Consider the following 20,899-nt stretch of genomic DNA (forward strand, 5'->3'; position numbering starts at 1 on the left):
TAAAATTCTGTCTTTATTTTGTATGTTAGGTATTTTCATAATAATGTGCCTTGGCATGGATCTGTTATAATTTTGTGTATTTGGAGTTGTATAAACCTCTTATACTTGATTTTCCATTTCATTCTTCAGATTTGAGAAATTTTCTGATTTTATATCATTGAATAGTTTGTTCATTCCTTTGGTTTGTTTTTCTGTGCCTCCCTCAATCTGGAAAATTCTTAAATTTGGCCTTTTCATGATATCACATAATTCTTGTAGATTCTGTTCATGACTTCTTACCATCTTCTCTGTTTGGTCAACTTTGTTTTCAAAATTTATTATTTTGTCTTCAATGTCTGAGGTTCTGTCTTCCCGGTGTTCTATCCTATTGGTTAGGCTTTCTATGGAGTTTTTAATTTGGTTCATTGTTTTCTTCATTTCAAGAATTTCTGTTTTTTTTTCAGTATCTCTAACTGTTTATTGAAATGATCTTTTGCTTACTATATTTGCTCTTTTAACTGTTGATTGGTGTAATAATTTAATGCCTGCATTTGCTCTTTCATCTCATCCTTCAATGTCTACATTTGATCTTTCATCTCATCATTTGCTTCTCTGATTATTTTAATTATGTACATTTTGAACTCTCTTTCTGACACTTCTCCTGCCATGCTGTCATTGGGTTTTATTGATACAGCATCTAGGTGTGTTTGGGACATTTTCTTCTTTTGTTTTCTCATATTGGTCAGATATCAGTGGGTCTCTGAGATATTGCAGATATCCTTTATTGACTTATAGTGTCCCTGTAGATTTCCAGTATATCACCTCCTAACCTTGAATAGCCTGAAGTCTTGGAGGAACTTGATAATGCAGTGCTTCCAAAGAAAGCTGTCCCTGGGCTGCTACTGGGTGCAGGAATGAGGGATGGGTGTGCTCGGAAAGCCTCTCAGTAGGCGGGCCTCTTCTGAGAAGCCTGCTGTGGACCGTGCCTGCTACCAGATGGAGCCAGGCTGCTGGGGAAAGCCTCTGACCCTCCTGAGAATCTGCCTATGAATGAGAATGGGGCCCGCCTCTTGGGGCTATGTGTGCATGAAAAGCCTCTCCCTGGGTGGTTCTGCTCTGAGAAGCTGGCTGTGGAATGGGCCTGCCACAGGATGGAGCCAGGCTGCTCAGAAAAGCCTCTCGCCACCCTTCCCTGATCCAAGAAACTGCCCACTGTCCCAGTCTGCTGCCCAGACTGAGCTTCACCCAGTGGGAGTGACTCACCCAACATCTCTGAGTTAGTTCGAGTCTCTCAATACCTCCCCTTCTTGAATCCTGAGTTGTGGAACGACAGTAGATGCAATCACCCTCTAGTCTGCCATCTTGTCTCTATGAGTAGTTCTGGTTTTAAAAAATCCCACATGCTGTTTTTCTTTAATATTTTCTACAATTCATTTATTAAAAAATTTTCTAATTCAAATTCATAAAATATATTAGGTTGCTTTCTTATATGTTTCTAAAATCATTATCAGCTTACTTGTCTGGTACATGGCAGGTCTAGTAATAATTTTCAAAATATGGATATCCATATAGAAAATATTATCCTGCACAAAAAATGCAGAATGATTAACTTGTCAGAGATTTTATACATGTTTTGTGTGTGTGTGTGTGTATTTATTATATATATATATATATATATATATATATATATATAATTGTATGTGTGTGAAAATTTTTGCTTCATTAAGTTTGAAAGATATTGTTCTGTTCATTTTTAAACTCTGGTTTAGTCTTTCTTGTTTTTCAGATAAGTATCTGTTTATCTGTTTTATGGACTTGATCCCAGATCTGAATGCTCATCTTTGTCCCCAGAGTTCAGTGAGATTTTAGAAAAATTTACTCTGTTCTCAGTCAGCTTTCTTTCTTGGTTGTCTGTCCCACATAGCTTCATAATTTTGCAGACGGTTCAATGGGAAAGCAATCCCTGAGTCTGTCTCAGTATTCTATTCATCCATTTTTATTCCTCAGGACACAAATTTAACCTTTTCATCTTCATAAGACAATCACATCTCTGATAGTTTTTCTGAAACTACCAGAGGTTTTACTTCAAAGCCTGGATTCTCCGCATATTTCCTTTCTGTCACATTTCCTTATTAAGTAGCAGTAAAAAAGTCTTACCTGAGCCCTTTGAAGCTCCCTGTGTGTGTAATTTATGTGCCTCTGCAAAACAGATTACATCTGCCCTATTGTCTGTATAAACAAATGCATTTTTATAAACTTGCTGTCCTAGTCACTCCTGATGGACTGCTTAGTCTAATCTAAAGTATGGTAACATACCTCTGGGAGAAATTTAAGGCAACAAAATTTACATTTTAGAATGCAATAGTGAAATTACAATGCTTTAATGTATTAATAAATATTCACTGTGTATTATGAAGAAATTTTAAAACTCAGTTATAAAGCCATATCTAAACTTTATATGTCTATAGAATATAAGTAGGTATCATTATTCTTGGAAAAGGATATTTAATAAAGTCAAGATTTAAAATCACCATAAATTATCAAAGTAATTTCAATTAATTACCAATCTAATTGTAGGTGATTCAGATTTGAAAAAGTATGTCAAGACTATTAGAAAAATGAACATGAAAACCTACACAGGAAATAATATAAAAAGATATTTTATATTGAAAAACTAGCCCTGTTAGATATTAAGATACATCAGTTATTGCAGTAGTGTGATGGCAGAGATCACAAGAGCAGAATGAACTTGAATTCAAGACTGCTACTTACACAAAATGGCACAGTCATTTCTTCAAGTTGGACATTTCAATTAATAGAAATGATTTAGTATTATAAAATGTAATAAATATCAACTCAAATATATACTATGCTTCAGACATGAACAAAAATGATACATGTGTAAAATAAGAAAAAGAAAAAAACAAAGTTCTTATGCACAGAAGAGAAAAATATCTCATTTATTTGTAAAATTGGCACAGTTATGCTTTTAGTTCAATACACAAAAACTAGAAACAATTATGGAAATATATTCTGAGTAATAAAAAAATTAAAATATATTGTGAGGAGCAACCAAGTTGAACAATATAAGAATGGTCCAAATATTAAAAAGAATGCCGAATAATACTAATCTTTAAAAAGATCTTATATATCCTCAGTGACAAGAAGGAAAGATGACAAGTTCTCAATGTCTAAACATAGCTGAACTTGAGGTTGTACAAAAGCAGAAAGTGAAGGCTAATGCATAATTTTATTGAAAGTCCACCAACATACACAGATGCACACACACACACACAACAGGGAAAGAGAGAGAGAAAGAGAGAAAGCGAGAGAGAGCCTGTAGACAAAAGGTAGATGCTCATTTATTCTAATCCCTTCATGAAATTTCCATACAATTATTAATTGACTACAAAGAAAATAAAAACAAAATTTTAGAGGTAGGTAACAAATTGCCAATTTCAGCACTGTATATAATAATTGACCTTATACCAATAGAGAAGTAGGCTCATACCACACTATAAAAAACAATGCCAAAGAGGTTCTATTTAGATAATTCCACCCTAAAAGGCAGAATGCTTATTCTTCCCAAGTCCACATGGAACAATTCTTATGTTGGAGAATGTGTTGCATCATCAAATAAGCCTCAATAAATTAAAGGAATCTAAATAATACGATTTTTGTATCCAAACAGAATAAGATCCATCAAATGAATAGTACTGGTGTTAAAAAACATCAAATCCTACAACACATTTCAAATTAACCAGTGACAATAGAATAATTTATATCATCTATTAAACATCTTAAGATGAATGAAACAAAAACAAAACCAAGGAGCATATAAAATTTGTAGCATGAGGTTTGAAATGAATTCAGTACTCATTTCAAAAGCAGAGCTTAAATGAAAATGAATTCTATAAATTCTTATATTTAAAAAGAGAAATATTAAATCAATAACCTAAATTTCCACCATAAGAAGTATCAAAAAGAATGAAAGAAGAGTCCTAGAGCAAGCTGAATCTAGAAAAAAAGAAAGTTGATAACAAAAATAAATAGTATAAAAATATAAAGAAGAAATCTATAATGCAAAACATGGTTTGCTGAAGGAAAGTTCAAGGCTTAAACAAGAATGATTTTCTAAAAAGAAGATACTAAAATTACTAAAAGAGAGATTGTCACTACAGACTTATGTTAAGAAAAATTTTAAGAAAAGGAATATTTGGAAAAAAGTTTCTAACCAAGTAAAAGAATCAGCTGAAAGGGAAAAAAAGTCCTTGTAAGACACAAAATACTAAAAAAGAGAGAAGAAATAGGAGGACAGACAAGGCCCCAAAATACAGAGCATGGAATGATAACTTATTAAAATATTTTCTCAAAGAATAAGCCCATGTCCCAATTATTTTACTAGTAAATAAACAATAGCAAAATAGAAATAATACCTTACAAAGTCTTCCAAATAAAAAATAAAGCAGAATATGTCCCAAATCAGTATATGTTGGTAAAACCCTCATGCCAAAATCAAGGACATCCCATGCAATCCAAAAATACAGGTAAACATTCATAAAAGCTTGACAATGATGTTAAAACAGTACTAAACAGAATGAGCAACAAAATGATTACAAGTGAAGGTGAAATGGAATTTATCATAGGAAAGAAAATTTATTTTCACATTGAACAATAAATACAGTAACTTATTTTATGGAATGAGTTGTTTCCCCCAATAATCCTCAATGTAAGTGGATATAGAAATTCTAGCACATAATTTAGATTACATTAGGATATAGGCATTCTAGGATGTAATTTATATAAGAGAGATCATAAGTGTGGGTTCTAATTAAAAAGATTGGCAGTCTCCTAAGGAGTGTTCTAGAATTCTTCTTTATGTTTGAATGTCTATGCCAAGGAAAGATCAACTGAGACATAATGAAAGAGTGTCAGTATGAAACTCAAAATGGAGACCTCACCCACACAATAAACAAGGTGATGTTTTGAACTTTGTCTTTTATCCTCAAGAACTATGAAAAAATAAATCCCTGTTTCCTAAGACACCTGATTTAAGGCATTTTTTATAGCAACCCAAGATGACAAAGACACCATATCGATAGAATTAAGGGTAAATAAACGTGTAAACAGAGACAGAAAAAGTGCTTATTAAGTTCCAGCATCTATTCATGATAAAAAAATAAATGAACACATTAGGAATAGAAGTAAAATTTCACAGTCAAATAGAAGACACTTAAAAAAAACAGTCTCACATAATTCCCCTTCTGAGTCCTGTGACACTCAAATAATATTCTCATTGTTCATTCTTAGAAACTTACATAATTTATCTGTGGCCACTAATACTGACATTAATGTCCTCACTGTGATCTTTGACACTCATATTATTTTCTGAAGTGACTTTTGACACTCTCATTTATCTTCACTGGTGCCTCTGATACTCACCTAATTTCCTCACTTGATGGGTGACACTCACATGATATCCTCACTGTGAGTCTGAAAGTCACATAATATTCCCACATGACCTCTAACACTCACACAATGTCCTTACTGTGACCTCTTATAATCACAGTATAACCTCACTGGGACCTCTGTTACTTATGTAATACCCTCAATATGGATTATGACATTTATAAAATATCCTCACTAGACCTCTGACTCTAATGCAATATTCTCACTTTGAACACTGATGGTCAAATAATAACCTCTCTGTGATCTCAAACACTCATGGTATGCACTCAATTTGACCTCTAACACAGACATTATATCTGTAATGGGATATAATAACATAATATTATCATTGTTACCTCTGACACATAATAACTATACTGTGACCTCTGGCACTCCTCACTGTACCCTCTGACACATCAGTTCCCAATTCTGGACTCTGACAATCACATAATACACACATTTTGACCTCAGACACAGACTACTACCACTGTGGTCTCTGTCACTCACATAATATCACACTCTGTCCTCTGAAAGTCACATAAATATTATCACTGGGTCCTCTGACACACATAAAATATCCTCTCTTTGACCTCTGACATTGATATAATACCCTTGTGATGTCTGAAACTGATATATCCTCTCTGTGAATTCTTGCACTCAAAATGTCATCATTTTGGTCTCTGATACTGACATAGTATCCTTATTCTAGCCTGTGATACTCACATCATACCCACAGATTGGCCTCCTATACTCACATATTACATTCAGTGTGACTTGTCATGCACATAGTACCTTTATATGACCTGAGACACTCACATCATGCTTGCAATGTAGCTTCTGATACTCATATAATTTCCACATTTGGTCTCTGATATTCATATAATATATTCACTTGGACTATGACACTCACATACTATTCTAATTGTGACCTCTGTTACTCACTTAATATACTCACTATTGCCCCTGATATTCACATAATATCCTCACTTTGCATCTGACACTTAAAAATTGCCATCACTTTTACCTTGACACTCATATTATACCCACAATGTGACCTCTAATACTCACCAAATACCTTCAATGTGGCCTTATGCGCTCACATAATATAATTGTCACCTCTGATGCTCACATAATATACTCACTGTGGTCCAAGACTGTCACTGTGACTTAGGACACTCATAATATCCTCAAGTTGACCCCTGATGTGACTAAATAGCCTCACTCTGACCACTGACACCCACATAATTTCCACAGTGTTGTCCCTGTGATTGACAGTATATCCAAACTATAGTTTTTGACACTCAAATAATATTCTTTCTGGGACAGTCACCACTCACATAATATGATTTATTTCTGACACTCATGTAATACCATCACTGTGGCCTCTGACACTTACATAATATACACAATTAAACCTCTGACATACACTTAGTACCCTCACTCTGGCCTCTGAAATTCACAAAATATCATTACAGTGGTCTCTGTCATTTACATAATATTCTCAATGAGGCCTCTGGTATTAATATAATAAACTACTGTGGCCTATAAGAGTCACATAATTCCCTCACTGTAGCCTCTGTCACTCATATAATATCATCACTCTTACCACTGACACATAATATTCTCAATGTGACCACTGTCACTCATTGATTATCTTCCCTGAGGCCTCTGATATTCAGTAAACACATTCTGGCCTCTGACACTGATATACTGTCATCAGTGTGTCCTCAGATATTTATATAAAATCCTCACTCTGCCTTCTGACACACAATATTCTTACTATGGTCTTTGACTCTCACATAATATTCTGTGTCCTCTGACACCCATGCAATACACTCACTGTTGCCATGATAATCACATATCTTTCCTTGGTCTCACTCAAAAAATTCTCTCATTGTTACCTTGATACTCACATTAAACCCTGATTGTGGTATCTGACACTCACATATAAACCTCAATGTGACCTATGACTTTCACATAATATCTTCACTGTGACCTCTGAAACTCACATAATAACATGTGAATTCTCACACTCACATAGTAGCCTCACTTTGGACTCTGACATTCACATAATATCCTCACTATGAATAATTACATGCACATAATGTCCATTCTGTAACCTCTGACTCTCACATAATACTTATTCTCTGGTATCTAAAACATGAAATATCCTCCATGTTGCCTCTTGAACTCACATCACACCCTCACTATAACATCTGAAACTTAAATAAATTCCTTATCTGGTCTCTGATATTTTTATAATATCCTTACTATGGCCTCAGATTCTCACATAGAATTCTTACTCTGACCGCTAACCTTGACAAACTGTCCTCACTGTAGCCACTGAAATCCAGATAGTACCCTCATGCTGCCTTCTGACACATGATATCATCATTCTGGCAGCTCACATTCACATACTATCATTAATCTGCCTACCAACACTCACATAATATCTTCATGATGCCTCTGACACTCTGGTAATTACCTCACTATAGCCACTGACACAGAATATTCTTATGTGGTCTATGACACTTATCCTCATTCTGGTCACTTTTGCATAATATTCTCTCTTGACCTCTAACACTCACATAATAACTTCACTGCAGCAGAAAATGCTCAAAAAGTATTTCCCCTGTGAACTCTCACATTCATATACAATTCTCACCTGATCACTTTTTAAAAATACCATTTATTTTTTAAAGGTGAAAATGTAAATTACAGAAAAAATTAAAATGAAAGCAAAAAACAAAGTTATTAATTTGCAAGCAGCTTACTTGGGCATGTCTTCCAGGTCATGAGTATACATACACAACAGCACATTTTATGTGACTGAGACTATTGTGAGTATCATACTTTTCCACACATGAATATTCACCAAAGCAAAATCTAATACCTACCTCATTTGACCACTTACATTCACATAATATCATAACTCTGACACAAGAAACTCACATAAATACCCTCACTCTGATCTCTGACACTCTCATATAATATTTACACTTGACCTCTCACCTTAACATAGTATCCCCACTGTGGACTACAACATTCACATAATACAGTCACTGTGACTTAAAATACTAATACTATTAATGTGACTGCTGACACTCACATAATATCCTTAGTATGCATTGCATCCTTTAGTATTAATATAATATTAATACATTAGAACTTATTACTAATACAGTAGTTATCCTTTGGCTTTTAATGCCAACATATTATCAATCATTTTACATCCAAAATTAATAGTTTCCCAGAGTCCTTTCAAATTTATGTAATATGGAAATTGTGTCCTCTTAAACTCATACAAAAACTGTCCTTTGGTGCTGGGTTTGTGGCTTACTGTTAGAGCACTTGGCTAGCACAAGCGAGCAACACATAAATAAATAAAATAAAATTATAAAGAATTCTGTTATTTTTTTAACTGTCCCTTGTTCTTTTTATACTGATATTATATTCATACTATAGCATTAAAACTGCTGTAGTCACTAGCCTCTGGCTGTTAATACTAACCTGATTTCCATTCTATAAAATCTAAACTAAGAGAATAGCTGCCTGGTTTGGTACCCCCAATGAGAAGGTGATAAATTTATTGTAACATCTAAAACTAATAGCTGCCATGTGGTCTTTAATGCTAAAGAAATATTCTTACTATTCTTTATTAAACTAATATAGTAGATTCCGTGGTACCCTAAAGATGATTATAATATGCATATTGGCCATCTAAAACACATATAATAGCTCCCCTGTTGACTTCAATAATAATACAATATTCCTATTATGGCCATTCCATGTCCATTTTTTTAACAGTATATGCATACAATAGAATGGAAAACTATGCAAGAGCTGTTCTGTTCTTTAATATTAATATAATTTGTCTGATATTACAACATCAGAAATGGATATCACAGTCATTCAGAGTACTCAAACACTAATAAAATATCCAAACAATAGTATCAAATACAAATATAGAAGCTGTGCTCTGGCCTCCAAATCTAATGTGTTATTCATAGCCTAGAATCTAAAATGAATATACTAGCTTCCCTCTACCTTGAAATACTAATGTGGCCTCCATATTATCACCTAAAACCCCAATGAAAAATATATCCTGTAGCCTTTAATATTTCAATATGCCATCTTTCCCATAAACTCTGAAACCAATATAATAACTTACTTATGTATTTTAATATTCATTTAGTATCCTTGATATAATATCTAAAACTAGTAAACAGGTGTTCTGTAGCATTTAACATTAGCATATTTATATTATACAACCTTATGCTAATAAATTATCTGCATTTTTGGCATTAAATAATTTTTATGAGTTATCATTAAAATTATTGTATTACCTGCTATGTTGATTTTAATCCTAAGATGATATGCATACTTGAGTTTCTAAAACTGACCTAAAGGTTTATTTGTGGCTTTTAATACTAATATGATATACTTACTATGACAAATCAAACTGATATGATAGCTGCCTTCTAAAATTGATGTAATAGTCATACTACAGGAAGTACATACAACTAATATAATAATGACACTGAGGTTTCAATACTATTACATTATCCATATAATAGCATTTATTATTAACATAAAAGCCTCTACAGACCTTGGATATTGATAGAAGTGGTGTGCAATAATATCCATAACAAATATAATAGCTGTTATGTGGTCTATTATGCAAAAATAATATCATAAAACACCTCAAGATAATGCAATATCTGTTCTTAGTTATTAATAGTAATGCCAATACTAAATCATCCAAAAGTGATATAATAGTTGTCCTGTGAACTGTAGTTCCATTATAGAATCCATACTATTACAGAATTCTCATGACTAGGGCTGCTCTTTGTGACCTTCACTGGCAGCAAGCAGAGATGTAAGACAGAGCACTAACTGGAACCAGGATACAGGTTTTCAACAGGCTCCATTACAAACAATCCATGCCCAGTAACTGAAAGTGTTCAGAAGGCAGCTGACCAAGCCACATAAAGCACATCATCTTTTTCCCACTTCTCTGGGAGGAAACTGTCACCAATAATAAATCTGCAATGAAACATCCCTGAGTCATACACAGCATTCCATGCCGCCTGGGATTTGACCCTTCATATCTGATTTGCAACCTTGCATGTAAGAAAAACCAGGTAGCCCCTAATTTTCATTGTCTCTTTGTCAGGATCACCATACCCTGAGTGCACAGCTGCAGAAATGAGACATGAGGAGGGACATATGTAGCCTGCACTGCCTTGCTGCTCCTTGCTTACAAAGACCAGAAAGCAAAGCCTGTGGGCTATTTCCATGTTGCCTCAATTTCACACTGACATTAATTGTTCTGGGCTTCACACTGTGTCTTTAATCACTGGATTTTCCTAATTTGGATTTCAGAACAGAAGCTGTGGTCATAATATATCACTTTAAATTTTTTTATTTTGTCTACATTGGTCTAGCTTCCAGAAAAATCATGATTTTAAAAGAATGCATGTTCTAGTGATTTTTCTATTGAGACTTTGGCACAATCCACCTTTATATTGGATGCTCTTCTTAGAAAGGAAATAGTTCAGCCTTCAGAACTTGGTGCCTCAGTGTTTGGATGTGGTGATGCTGGGCATAAGAGTGTGAAAGTCAGGACTGGAACAACTGGGTACACAACCATGTTGAGGATATTGGTAGAAAGATGCATTAGAGGCAAGGGACTAACACTCAGGAAAGCTTTATTGATATACTTGTTCATGGGACTTCTTTGTTAAGACAGTGAATCTGTTTCCAGTGGAATCAAACCCCTCTGAAACCCAGGATTCATCACCCCTTTTCTGTGATTTATTTTTTCTTGTGTTTTTTGAGAATTAAGCAAAGATCCCAGCAAATCAATGTTTAGGCATTTTCCAAGAGTGGTAAATGAAGAGAAATTATCACTAGCTGACATTGTTAGCTTAAAGACTTTTTACAGTGACTTGGAAATTGACTGAACTTCTGCTCACTTTATGGTCCTATCAGACCTGCCAAAGCTCATATAGGGTGCTTTGCCCTTCCTGAAGAAACTTAGTGGATAAGAAATGTTAACACATAATGCTATAATGTCATAAGATGAATACCTACAGGAGCAGGAGATAAGAGGTGTGTATTTTCCATGACTTAGCTTTTTACCAGCTCAAAAAACAGGGACTATCTTCTTTTTTCAAATTCACTGGTATCTCAGGGCTTACCAAACTCAGCACCTTTCAGAGTTTCAGGTCTTCCTGTGGTGATCCTCCCTATTTGTTGTTCCCCAGTAAATTTCAAGGAACACAGAAGCATTCAGAAATGCCCTATCCTGGGAGCCCTCACACAGGGGGGATTGCACATATGAGTATTGATATTCAAGTCTTTCCAAGTCAGTGGTCTATCATCAGACTCTCACCTCTGCAGAAAGGTAATGAGAAGCCAATTTGCTCTGTGTGCACAAGCAAGATGGCTCTAAGCCTTTGAGATGGTTTGCTAATTTTTGATGCTTCTTAATAGAAGACAAGGAGATCAGTTTCTTCTGTTCATTCAAAAGTGGGCACAGGGCACTCAGTGAACTTGTCTTAGATTAATGAATATTCCCTGAAGAGAGTAGTTACCTAGTTTCTTTCCATTTTTCAAAACTGAATTGTCAGTCCTTCTCTCTGCTCCAGTAACCTTAGCTATTGAATAAATATTGCCTGCTGAGTTGGTTCTTTGTTCTTCTACTGGGGTCTTCTTTCCAAATTTTAGTTAGAAGAATAGACAGAAACTGTCTTGAGCAACAGACACAAAAAAATGGCCTGCTATGACATTGAAAGAAGCAACACAGACATTCCCTAAAGAAGTAGAGAAAGAGAATTTCACTGCCATGGTTAAAACCATGGTATTAAACAATGTTTTGGCAATTTCACACCATAATTTCTTCTTGATAAAAATTGCATTCATGAATTTTATAAACAAAATATTTTCATCTATGTGAGGCATTTAGAAATGGAAAAAGAAATTCCAGTTCCTTGTTATTTAATGGGGTCCCTAGAACTTTGCCTGCTGCCACACAATCTTCCAAAAAATCTCTGGAATTATACCAGTGCTATGGGACTATGGAGACAAAGAAGTGAGCTTTCTGATGACAACATCTTCAAAATGAAATACCATAAATCTTGCTGATTTATTTTTCTTTGAATCCACATACTGATGTGGATTCAAGTAGATGGGGAAGCTATAGATTTTGGACATTAGAATTCTCTGGTGGCAGTGATCCTTGTAGTATCCAAATCAAACAATGAGAAAAAATATTGAAAAAATTCTACATTGCACAGGAAGCATTGGAAGGTCTGTGGTGCAGGGAGTCTATCTCTGAAAATTCATCATGACAAACTTCCAGTGGGGCAGAGTGGAAACATGGACAAGGTAGAAGTTGATTTCCCCTTTTTCACTGTTGGACTCACATCCATGTTTGAGTTGTATGTTATCCATTTTCCCTCTCCTTTCTGTGTTGTGTTTTCTGTATGCTGGTGCATTACAGACACATGACTCAAACATTAGGGTTCCCAAGATGTATGTATATGAATGGTGTTATACACCTGAAGACAACTTCAAAAGCATATACTAGAATAATCCAGGGGAATAAATGGAAAAACTATTTAGGCCTTTTAAGGCATAATGACTTCTTCAGGACAATCCACATGACCAGAATTAGGAAATGGGTCTGATTCAAATGTCTATCCAAACCAGTTCAGTTGACTACACCTGGGAGAGTCTGGGAACCAGAACCAGGGTTTATTGGTGTAACCATATCCTCTTGTGTATATGTCAAGGAAAGATGGGAGAAACCTGTGTATCAGCAGGTCTTTAGAGCCATCTTGTAGGGCTGGGGAGATAGCTCAGTCAGTAGAGTGGTTGTCTTGCAAGCACAAGGCCCTGGGTTCAATCCTCAGTACAGCAAAGAAAAAAAAAAAAAAGAACCATCTTGTGTGTGAGAATGACCTTTGGCTATGGAGTCCCCAAGGAAGTGACCTCACTTACTTGGCAGTAGAACACAGAATGTGGAACATTAGAAGCTGGCACCCACTTTCCAGATAAATTCCCATTCTGTTCGCTTGTGTTGAGACAGCAAATCCAGAGTCATGAGTTCTTGTTTTCTACTCATCTTTGGATGGTTATTTCCCAGGAAAGTCCCCAGTAGGGTCCTTTCCCAAGATTGGAAGCACTGTATCAATGTTGGGACCAACAACTCTGGTGATATTTTCCTGGAAGACCACAGGTAAAACAGAACAGGCGATTGGAAGTGAGTAGAGTCTATCCCTCCACTCAGATTCCCATTTAGATAGCACCAGAACCTCAGAAGTTTTTGTCTGCGTGTGTTTATATTTGTGTCTCACATTTGTGATTCATTGAATTTGATGTTGATCAAGCTGTGATACTATCCTTTAAAAGATCACCATCTTACATCATTCCCTCCACAACTCAGACATAACTACATATTTGAGTGAGTACAAACTAGTACTTCACAAACCCTAGTAACTATACTTCTTCGCAAGTCTTCTCTAAACATCTTAGAGAGCCTTTCTACTCACTTCAGAGAGCCTGTAATACAAACCTCAGAGAAAACTTTTGACTCACCACAGACACCTTTCCTATTCACTGCAAATAGCCCTTTTATTCACTTGAGTGAACACTTATGCTCTCATCAAAAAGCCTTCCTACAAACCTCATAAAGTCCTCCTACACCCTTCAGAGGTCCCTCCCTACATGTCAGAGAGCTCACCCTAAATAAAAATTAGAACCAACTTAACACCTCAGAAAATATTTCCTTCACACCTCAAACTCACTTGCTACACATCTTAATAATGACTCCCTACTAATACCAAGAGCTTATTCTACACATCTCAAATTCCCATTCATTTACCCCATAGGGACATTGCCTCCACACTTCATTGAGAAACACTTAAACAACCCAGGAAGCCTTTCCTATATACCCCAGAGAGTACTTCCTATAAATTCCAGTGAGATATTAACTCAAACCTCAGAATTGCCATGCTAAAAACAATACACCCTACTACTACAACTCGGATACAACTTACTACTCACCAAAACGCCCTCTCTACTCACCTCTGAGTGTTGGTGTGATACACCTCAGAGAAGACTCTGGATGAACTGTTGAGTGACCTACCTGAACAATGTAGGGATTCCCCCTATTATACTCAAAGAATACTTCAATTACATCTCATTGTGTTCTACCTCATCATATCAGATAGATTTCATTATTCATATCTAAGGGGCCCTAACTACACAATAGAGAGTACTCCTATGGAGACAAAAGCCCAGAAGAGTTGATATTAAAAAAATCTCCATTTTTAGGTCAATATCAAGAAATCTAAATTGAAAAATAGTCTTGATATGAAAACATCAACAAATCCACCATGACTGGTTAATATTGACCAATCTACCCCTAAGGGGTTGATATTGATTAATTTACAATGATAAGCAGATATCAGCAATTCAACACCAATGAGTTAATATCATCAAATCTACTCCATTGAGTTGATATCAACAAACACACACTGACATGAAAATGTCAGTGTGAATCTACCCCTGTTTGATATTAGCAAATCTACCCTGACCAGTTGATATTGACAAATCTACTCTGTTGAGTTGATATTTATGAATATGCCCCATTTAATCTATATCAACTGATCTATACTGTAGCATCTACATTGATGAATCCATGCCTTCAAGTCAATTTCAACTAATATATACTGATGGGTTGATATCATTGAATCTACCATTGATTTGATATCTATAAATCTACCCTGGGTGATTGCTATTGATGAATTTACACTGATGAGTCAATATCAACAAATCTATCTAAGGAATCAATATTAATGGGTCAATACAATCAATTTAATATCAACAAATCTTATCATCAATTCAGTAACGATGAATCTACACCAATAGGTCAACATTGACAAATCTACATTGATAGTTTGATATCAGTGAATCTACATCAATGAATCAATGTTGATGCATTGATATTGATGAGTCAATATCTATAAATCTACACCAGTCTATGTTGACATATCAATATCAACATATCTACACTGATGAGTTGATATTAACAAATCTAACCAGTCCTATCAATATCAATGAATCTACCCTGATGGATCAATGTTTAGGCACCTATCTCAAAGAGTCAATATTGACAAATCTACCCTGAAGAGTCAATATAGATGAATCTACACTGATGAATCAATATTAGCAAATCTAAACTTTGAGTCAAATTTTATGAGTCTAGAGTGATGTATCAAAACTGATGAATCTACACCAATGAATCTACATAGGTGATTCAATATTGATGGCTCTACCCCATAAATTCTGTATCAATGAACATACATCATCAAATCAATAGACTCTTGAGTCAATTTTGATGAATCTACACAGATGCGTCGATATTGATGAATCTAATGAGAAGAGTGAATATTGGACAATCTATCTCAATGAGTTGATATGGACTAATCTACCCTGATAAGTATATTTTGATGCATGTACACCAAAGGGTTTTCAACAAGTCTTACCCTATTGGTTTATATAGACAAATCTACCCCAATGAGGACATTTCTTACATATAACACTTGTGATAAATTCAAAATATCATTTGAGTTTTTATTATGTTCACAGATTTGGAAAGTCCTTGGGTTAAAGGGATTTCCCAACCTTCACTGCCTAAAGAGAAATCAATGTCTAGTTCAGCCTTTGGCCAATATGCATTCCACTTCTCCTCAAGAACTAGGGTATTCTCTGGTCATGAGTACCATCCAGTGGGGCACTGGATGTGTAAGCATTATCATGTGAGTTGAGTGTTCCAATGGGTGTTGGAAGTAGGAAGCCTCCTCTAGCACAAGGCCTATGAATGCCAGGTGCTGATGTTTTGGTTCCAGACCTCAGCGACAAGGCCCAGCTTAGTGCTGGGGAGGGATGAGCTCATTTGTGTACAGGTGGCCTCTGAACCAATCTCCCAGGAGACAGGGCTTCCTGAGAAGTTGAGAGCAGATTCCCTCCAAATGACTTCACATTGTACCTAGTAAGGGATACAGCCCCACCAAATCCACACCCAGCAGGGAGACAGAAGCCATACTCAGACTCAGATAAAGCATGAAATAGGCAATTACTTTTGCCCTGGGTGAGAAGAGGCCCTTTGTGAGTCATTCACCAGGTACAAAGTCCCTGTAGCTTGTGACCCTGCATAGTGGGCTTAGCAAGTCATGCTTAATGTTGCGGGCTCATTTATTGTAAGCCTGTGGGCACATAGGGAGCTCTCAGGGCTTAGGGAATAAGCCAGCAGTGTCATAAAGTGTCATAATCTAGTCTGGGATCAGCGAGGACTCTCTAGGAAACTGAGGTCAACACTTGACAGGGTTTGTGGACACTGTTCTTCAGGGAGTTTAGTCCCAGGGTGAATAGAGTAGGCTGGTACAGTATCTGGCACTGATCCTGCTTTTGAGCAGAAGGCCTGGCTTCAGGGGCAGAGGGCCCTGACCACCTCAACTGCATATTTTCTGCTGCAAATTTCCTGCCCTTTCATGCCTGTCCAGAAAATCCCAGGGTCATGTGTGCTGACAGGTGCAGGTGGATCGAAAACCAGGTTACTATTATGGGGTGCAACTTAAGAACAAACCCATAACCACTGAGAAGTCCAAATTTGAAAGTCTTTATTAAGCCAGCCACCTGACTGTCTCACACAATGCCCCAAAAAATGGATATTGGGAGAACAGCCCCGACCACAGGGTTGTAGGGGTTCTTATACCAAAAATTACATTAATATATCATAAGTGTCTGTTGCTATGATTCAAAATTACACATCAACATCATGAGATCATCAACAGTGGGGGAAGTGCATCAAAATGACCCTTACCTAGGTACAAACTAAAGAATGGTTGCTAACATCCACACAATCGCTATTCACATGGTACATGTTTAGGAGCAATAGGAATCAAAAGAGAGCAATTTTTTACTACATAGGAGTTGCCATTGTATATTATTAAACATGTCACACCAAGTAACTGATGATGCGCACAGAGGCAGGGTGTTCCCATGGGAGAAGCTTATTTCCTGCATAAGCTCAGAGCAAAATGGAGTCTGTTTAGTCATCTCCCTTAGAGTCTGACCTATAATATTCTCATGGAGTCAGATCTTTCAGCCCTTCACAGTTATGCCAAACAGGCCTAGTGGCTTTGGCATCTTCTCCAGTTCTCACAATTAAACAAATCATATTCACAGAGTAGCTAAGCAAATGAGAAACAGGAACAAATTAAACATTAGAAAGAAATCAATATGGAAGTAATTTATAGATATCTTTACATTAATGTGGAAGGTAAATTGTCTTCAACTCTCCAATTAAAAGACACATGCTGGCAGAATTCACTAGAAAATAAGACCCAACTGTATATTGTTTTCAAGGGATGCACTTTGCAAGCAATGAGATTCACAGGCTACAAATGAAAGGATGGAAATTGATATATCATGTGAAGTGAACCCCAAAGAAGCAGGAATATCTACTCTCTAATCTGACAAGCAGATTTCAAATCAAAATTAAACAGAAGACTCAAGTAAGTTCATTTTATAAAGTACAGGGAACAAAAAACACATATAATGATGAGAAATATTTATGGCCCACACATGGGTGCAACAAATTACCTAAAAGAGACACAACATGAATCACTGCTTCAGAGACACCCCAGTACAATACCACTGGGTGATTTCAGCACAACTCTCTTACCAATAGCTAGGTAATTGACAAATAATAAAACAAAGATTCTTTGGAACTTAAAAGTAGTACTAGTCAACAGGATTTAACAGACATCTAAATAATATTTTTCCAACAACAGCTGAATAAACTTCCTTCTCAGAATCTCTTTGAATCTTCTAATTACAGCATATTTTAGATCATAAGGAAATGCTTAGAAAATACAAAACTATTGATGTAATTTCTTGCATCTTATCAAATAATAATGTTATGGATTTAGAAATCAACATAAGCAAACCCTACAAGAACCATAGACATACATGGAAATTGAAAAAATGCATATGTGAATGATAAATATGTGTTAGAAGAAATCAAAGTAGAAATTTAAAATGCTAATACAGAATTTCAAAGAGTGAAACAACATATCAGAAATTCTGGGACACTGTGGTGGTGTTTCTAAGAGGAAAGCTTAGAGCCACCAGTGACTACCTAAGAAAGCAAAAAAATCTCAAAGAAACAAGCTAGTCATGCATCTCAAGATCCTTGAAAAACAAAAGCAAACCTATGCAAAAATAAGAGAAAAATATAAATAATTAAGATCAGAATAAAAATCAATCAAATCAGAATAAAAAATTAAAGAATGATGAAACAAAGTGCTGATATTTTGAAAACATAAACAAGATTGATCCAACAAAAAGTAAAAAAGAGAAGACCCAAAGTCAATAAAGGTAGAGAGAGAAAATGAGAAATCTTCATGGACATCATAGAAATCCAGTGAATCATTGGGGACTATTTTGAAAAATTATATTCCAAAAAAATGGAAAACCTAGGGGAAATAAAAGCATTTCTAGACAAATACAATCTGCCAGAATTAAGTAAAAAGAATAAAGAAATCATAAAGAGATCACCAATTCACAATTGGATAGAAGAAGTAACAAGAAGCCTTTGAGCAAAGGAAACAGAGGACCAGAATGTATGTCAGCAGAATTCTACCAGAGTTTTGAAGAACCAATCTCAGTGCTCCTCAAACCATTTCATGAACTAGAAAGGAATGGGATACATCCAAATTCAATCTATGAACCCAAATCAAATAAGAAAACATCATGGAAAGGAAACCATTTATTAATATCCCTATTAAAGTTAGAAAAAAATTCTTAATAAAGTATTAATAAAGCATGTTTAATAACATATTAAGAATCTTGCACACCATTACCAGAATGGTTTGATCCCAGTGTTTCCAGGACAGTTTAACATAAAATACCAATAAATGTAATTCATCACATAAGCAGAATTAAGAACAAAAATCACAGTCATCTCAAAAGTTTCAGAGAAAACTATCAACAAAGCTCAGCATTCATTCTTCATAAAAACTCTGAAAACCTAGGAAGATAAGGAACTTCTCTCAACATCATGAAGGCTATATTCAACAAACCCAAAGCCAACCTCATAATAATGAGGAAAAACTGAAAGATTTCCTTTGAAATCCAGAACAAGATAAGGATTTTAACTTTTACCTCTCCATTTAAATATAGTGCTAGGAATTCTATTCACAGCAAGTAGGAAAGAGAATAAAAGGAAAAGTTAAAAATAGGCAAGGAAGACATCAAATTATCACTGCTTGCAAAAGATTGCTAGAGCTGAAGTTGAAGAAGTTTAGCAAAGTATTCATTTCCAAAATCAACATACCAAAAATCAACAGATTTTCTATCAACAACAAATCTGCTGAGAAAGAAATTAGTAAAATAGTCACAATCAAATACACTCAAAAACTGAAGAGAGGGCTGGGGATATATAGCTCAGTTGGTAGGGTGCTTGCCTCACAAGCACAAGGCCCTGGGAAAAAACTGAAGAGAGAAGAAAGAGAAAGAGAAAGAGAGAAAGAAAGAGAGAAAGAAGCAAAGAGACAGAGAAAGAAAAGGAAAGAGAGAGAAAATCAGAAAGAAAAAGAGAAAGAGGGAGAAAGAAAGAGAAAGAGAGGAAGAAAGAAAGAGAGAGAGAAAGAAGAACAAAAGAGAGAGAGAAAGAAAGAAAAGAAAGAAAGATGGAAAGAAAGAAAGATAGAAGGGAGAAGAAAGAATTGTAATAAATCTCACCCAGGAAGTGAGAGATCTCTAAAGTAAAACTATAGAACATTGAGGGAAAAAATTGAAAAAGACACAAGAAGATGGAAAGTCCTCACATGTTCAGGGACAGGCATAATTGATATTATTAAAATGATCATATTACCCAAAAAAATACAGATTCAACACAATCCCCATCAAAATATCAATGGAATTCTCCACAGAACTAGAAAAAATGTCCTAACTTTCATTTGGACAAATAAAGAACCCCAAAGAGCCAAAGAATTTATTGATAAAGCAATGCTGAAGGCAGGACCACATTTGATTCGAATTACACTACAGCCCATAGCAATAAATCTACATGGTACTGGCTTAAAAAGAGGCACCCACAGCAGTAACCCAGAATAGAAGATACACAGACAAACCCACAAATCAACAGACATCTGATCCTTGACACAGGTTCCAAAAACAGGCATTGGAGGAAAGAAAGTCTTTTAACCAGTGGTGCTGGGAAACTGGTTATCCACAGTACAAAAGTGAGTATAGACCTGTATCTCTCACCTGTCCAAGAATCAGATCAATATGGATCCATACCTTGGAATTAGACCAGAAACCATGGGATTTCTATAGAAAACTTAGCATCAACACTCCTGCTTTCAGACATAGACACTACTTTCTCAGTGGGACC

This window comes from Sciurus carolinensis, assembly GCF_902686445.1.
Source record: "Sciurus carolinensis chromosome 14 unlocalized genomic scaffold, mSciCar1.2 scaffold_124_arrow_ctg1, whole genome shotgun sequence".
NCBI lineage: Eukaryota > Metazoa > Chordata > Mammalia > Rodentia > Sciuridae > Sciurus > Sciurus carolinensis.